The following is a 5,581-nucleotide window of genomic DNA, read 5'->3' as shown; positions in this document are numbered from 1 at the left end:
ACTTCAAGTATGGCTGCATTGAAGCAAGCTACAAAATCTCTTAACATCTCTGTCTTGCCTTGTTTGATGGAGAAGAGACTGTCTGACGTCCATGGTACCTTTTCGACTAGTTCTGAAATGGGCCACGAAAGAATGTTCGAGCTATTTGAAGGAGTTCATGCTCTCCGACTGCAGTCTGAAATACCAAGGTCGAGCAGTTTTTTGAATAGTCATTAGGAAGCTGATGTATAGGAGGGCGTCAGTTGCTCCCTAGATCATCATGAGAGCCTTGTAGCTCTCTAGGTGATCAATTGGATCGGTAGAGCCATCATATGGCTCCATCTGCGGCATCTTGAAACGAGATGAAATCGGTTCATCCAGGATGCATTGAGAGAGAGGTTAGGTAGTGTGAAAGTCATAGTCATTGGAAGATTTTCGATCTTCCACCTGAAGTCGGGCAAGTTGGCGGTCGATCTCTTTGAATTTGCGCTCGTAGTTATCGAGCCGCCATTGCTAAGATAATCCAGAGGTAGAGTCCTCTGAAGAATTTGAGGATGGAGAAGGAGAAGGTTCATGCGACCTTTTTTCCTTCTTGATACTATGCACATGGGAAGGAGAAGGAGATCATCGTGAAGGATGGGCGGTGTGGTGAGAATATCAAGAACGTGGTTGCTCGACTCGATGAGAATGCCGAGACAGCCATCGTTCTGGAGATGAAGAGGGCGAATGCCGTGGGACACGGTGGCTGTGCCTAGACGGCACTGAATGAGCCACCGGCTCCTTCACCGGTGGTCGCTGCTGTTGTTGTGTTTGTTGTTGTTGGAGGCTGTGAACTGCCTCTGTTAACACCTTCATTTGCTGCATCAAGGCAGTAATTTATGCGTCCGTAGTAATTACAGGATGCGAAGAGCTGGGCTCTGCCAATAGAAGAGGAAAAAGAATATCTTTTCGGCGGAAAGATTGCCTTGCGGATCCTGTTGAATGCTGAGCTCTGTTCTTAGCCATGATTGCTCGTATCCTTCCCTTGGCGCGCCAATTGTTACCGTCAATCTCCTATTGCATCCATTACTGGAGAAGAGCACCTGCAAAAGAAGTCCACACTGATCGAAGTTGTGTCCGGCAGAGACCTTCCGATGCTTAAGTCAGTAAAGAGTGGTGAACAGTAGATAGAAAATTCAAAATAGCAGAGTATCGGTCCAGAATATCCTTACCAAATGCTGTTCATTTACTTCTTTTTATAGAGAGTAGTTGGTAACCGTCTGTAACGGTTAGACATGTGGATCTCGCATGTTCCGGCGTTATGTGATCGTGAGATGGGTGGTTATATCCGTCACTAATCATGTTTTAGCCATTATACGCTTTCTGCACTGACAGTTTCAGATAAGCTGACTATATGTCGATAATAATAGTACGTCGATCGTATGTCGATAGTAGTCGTGGAGATCCGAATGAGCATCGATTGATAACTCTGACGTACCGATGGTCATCGGTATAAGATTAATCGAGTTGTCGCGGTTAAACCTGTCAATGGCTGAGGATAGCTGACTGTAGGTCGGCCAACTGATTGTTAGTCGGTATTTTGTATCTATGAGGTCGATTTAAAGTCAAAATTGTGAGTCCGTTGAATTGTCCCAATAATAATAAAAAAATAAAATGAAAAAATATTAAAAAAAAAATAAAAAATTGAAAATACAATTCGAACATATTTAAATTTTAAAATCTTTCTACTCTTAAAAAAAAAAAAAAAAGCAAAAACTGATATTTCGATAAAGATGGGCCTTCGCCCCAAGAAGATCTACTGACTACCCGTGACCGCTAACTTATGGTTCTTTGCACCGGTACTCGGCACTGGCCCCCGGTGCACTACTTTCCTGGCGCCTAATGGTGGGGGGTTGTGGTGGGGACGACCATCAGAACGCTTCGAGGCAACTTATATCCCTATCACTTTCTCAAAAAAAAAAAAAAAAATCTCTTTTTCACATTTTTTTTTAAATGTAGCTCTTAGTCTTCCCAACACATATTTTATATGTTTGAGCGAAAAAAAATAACAAAATAGAGAACACTGTTTATAGAAAAAAATAATAATGGTAAGTAGCATAACAACTATATTGGGAAATATATTAGGTTAAAGGAAAATAGAGTATTAGCAATCATTAGTTTCTATCGTAGTAGTAGATGAGGATCTCAATTCTCACATAAGCTGTCAGACAAACCAGCCAGCTATTCAAGAGTTGGTCTATTTTTTACTGTAACTCTCTTGAGTTTGGCTCAATGAAGCTCAAAAGAATAATATATAAATAATAATATAAATTATATAATTTTTAATTATTATATATATTCTATTCATAAAATCAATATGTTATTAAAGTAATTAAATATTAAAATATACAAATGGAAGTCTTGAAAGATCTTAAAATTTTCTCAACATCTCTCACAAGCAGCTTATATATGAATAGCTTAAGTTCGGTATAAATTAAATAAACTGGTTTAAGCTTGATTTCTTTCGTAAAAAAAGCATATATAATTTGATCTAAAGCTAGCTTGATTGTTTTGAACTAGTTTATACATCTAGATATGCATGATCATATTAGAAAAAAAATTCTATAATAAATACTTTTTGAAGCAAGAAAAGGGAGGTAGGCATTTAATGTGTGGCACGATGATGAACGGATCAAAGGGCAACACTGAATGGTACAGACTGGCGTGAAAATAAAAAGTTAATCCACATTAGTTTAGGGAATTTTCAGGCTCATTTAGGATATATATGTGTGTGTGAGAGAGAGAGGTCAAGAACTGTGTGCATTATATTTTGTGTAGAAGGGAAAAAGGAGCAAATCAACTTTGTCAAACCTAGCTGATTACCTCGCTCATCTAAAGCTCACCAGCTTTTGGTTTCCTTTAAAGGAAGAAAGCGGTCTGCCTTGCGGAAGGCGGAAAGCAAGCAATAATAGAGGGGCGTGCACGTGTGATGCGCATTTTTTTTTTATTGCACTCGTTCGTGCTATTCACCGAAGGCAGGCCGCATCTTGTGCTTTCCCTACAGTGACGGTGCCGGACACGGAGCGTGCTAAACCAAATCATTGGCCGAATATGATGAAACTAGGAGCTCTGATTTTATTTTCAGGAGGTATTTAATTTATGATCAGAATTAGAATCAGAGTTGAAATCTGAAAATGTGTTTCATTGGGGAGAGTGGAGGACTGGAATCAGAATGAGAATAGATAACTCTCATTCTAATCGTTTAGTTGGAAGGAGTTCCGTTCCAATTCTGATTGCAGATGGAATGGGAATGGCTTAATCTATATAGAACTCAATTCTTACTCTATGGATTCAAATTTTTATTCCAATTCTGTTTCGATTTCGATCACGAACCCAACGCTTCGAGGGATTTGGACATTCTGATTCGATTCCGATTCAACCATTTGATTTTCATTTCAATTCGATTTGCTAGCGAACCAGCATCCTTTGAATGGATTGGAATGGAAATCGGAATGACCAAATCCCTGAATCATTTGTTCATAACTGCAATGGAATGAAAATTTGAATTCATAGGAAGAATGGGGATTGAATTTTAGGTAGATTGGGTCATTCCTATTCTATTCCAAAATCGAAATCGGAATGAGATTTTTTCCAATCAAGCGGTTGGAATGGGAGTCATCTATTCCGATTCCATTCCAAATCTCCATTCTCCCGAACAAACACCCCTTTATTTGATTAGCTTGCTCTAGATTTGAAAGAATTTACTACACCCTAGGATATAGCAACTCTTTACTTAATTTTTATGTTGATGAGGTTCTCTATGATGGCTAGATTTAGAGAATTATATGGCATGTACTGCATAGCCATGCATGCCGGCAATCATATCTGCTCATTTATGTAGCAGTGTATTAAGATTAGCACTTGATAAATGAGGCTCATAGAAATGAACAATATACTTGGTGACGTGCACAACAATGTAGTGCACACCATGTAAGATATGATTTCTCCTAAATTTGATCTATATTAACTATAATTGACACATAGGTCGTATTAAGTCCCAAATTTTTGTCCCATTCTTAGAATGGATAGGATATAATGCTAGACATATTATTATATTACAATTGGCCAGATAAGACGGTTAATCATACTATTTATCAACGGCAAAGTCAAAAAAAAAAATATATATATTTTTTCATAGTAGACGGACTAACTTCTGGTCATAGTTCATTGGCTAAATTGCAACTGTTGATTAAAAAAAAGCAAAGGGAGAGTGATACTCAACATGCATTAGCGAATATACAAGGTCCAGGTCAAGAGACTTTTTAAAGCAGGCATCGTAGGTCAATTTATGATAAAAGAGAACGGAGCGACCATAATGAGCGTTAGAGGTACCGACAACAAATTAAAATCCAAATAGCGTTGTAGCTTTTGTCTCTTTTCTTCGCTAGACTCTGTACTTACCTGGAAACATGACAAAACAATGGGCAAGTTGCAAGAGATACTGCTGCAACCATAATCTCACGTATGATTGCTAATAGCAAGACTAATTGAGGACCAAGAAAGAAAGAGGCGCTTCAATCCAGATAATTACTTGACTTCAAACTATAAGTTGCTTATAATTAGGAGATAGTCTTTTTACCATTCTCCTAACCTTTTTTTTTTTAATGAGAAATGGGAGGTTTGGTCTCTTAGAGATAGAAGATCAACCATTCTAATTTTATTAGATATATATAATATATTATAAAAATATTTACAAGATGAAATGGTGAAATTGAGTTTACCATCCTCCTAACCTTGATTGCCTGAAATCCTCATCATAGAATTGATAAGGTCTAAGCTATCCTGGTACATGGTGGCCGCAGGCCCCATTGACACCAGAATTTTTTAAGAGGAAAACTGCCATCTTTGATACCATGACCTAACCATTCCAGCATACGACAAAAACTAAAGAGGTGCTTGATTAGGAGGAGCGGGATCTGAAATCGAAATCGAAATCAAAATGGATGACTCCAATTCTAATCATTTAGTTGGAAGAAATCCCATTCTGATTTCGATTTCGAAGTTGAATGAGAATGTCTCAATCTATAGAATTCAATCCTTATTCTCATTATGGATTCAAATTTTCATTCTGATTCCGATTCTGATTAAACCAAACGCTTCGAGGATTTGACTATTCTGATTTCGATTCTGATTTCAAGCCATTTCGATTTCCATTTTGATTTCGATTTCGATCGCGAACCAACATCTTCTCAGTTTATTGTCAATAACTCAAGAGTTTTTTTTAGAGATTCGTAGTGAAGATAGCATTTGCATAAAATTTTTACCATACATATTTTATTTTCACTCATTCTTGAAAATAATAAATCATTGTTACGAAAAACTAAAAGATTTTTTAAGCAAATAAAAAAAAAATGAATTTTATCGTACACATTTTCTAATCTAATTTACTTTTCTTCTTAGATTTTTGAAAACCAAAAAATAAAAAATAAAAACTATATATTTTTTTGATAATAATAGAAAACTATATTTGATGGGCCCTGAGAATTATAACTAAGATTGTCAAATGTTATGCTTTATTAAACACAAATTGATACTATTAATTATAAGCCCTAATAATCATAAT

The sequence above is a fragment of the Elaeis guineensis genome, chromosome 1 (genome assembly GCF_000442705.2).
Source record: "Elaeis guineensis isolate ETL-2024a chromosome 1, EG11, whole genome shotgun sequence".
NCBI lineage: Eukaryota > Viridiplantae > Streptophyta > Magnoliopsida > Arecales > Arecaceae > Elaeis > Elaeis guineensis.
This window is presented reverse-complemented; position numbering follows the sequence as displayed.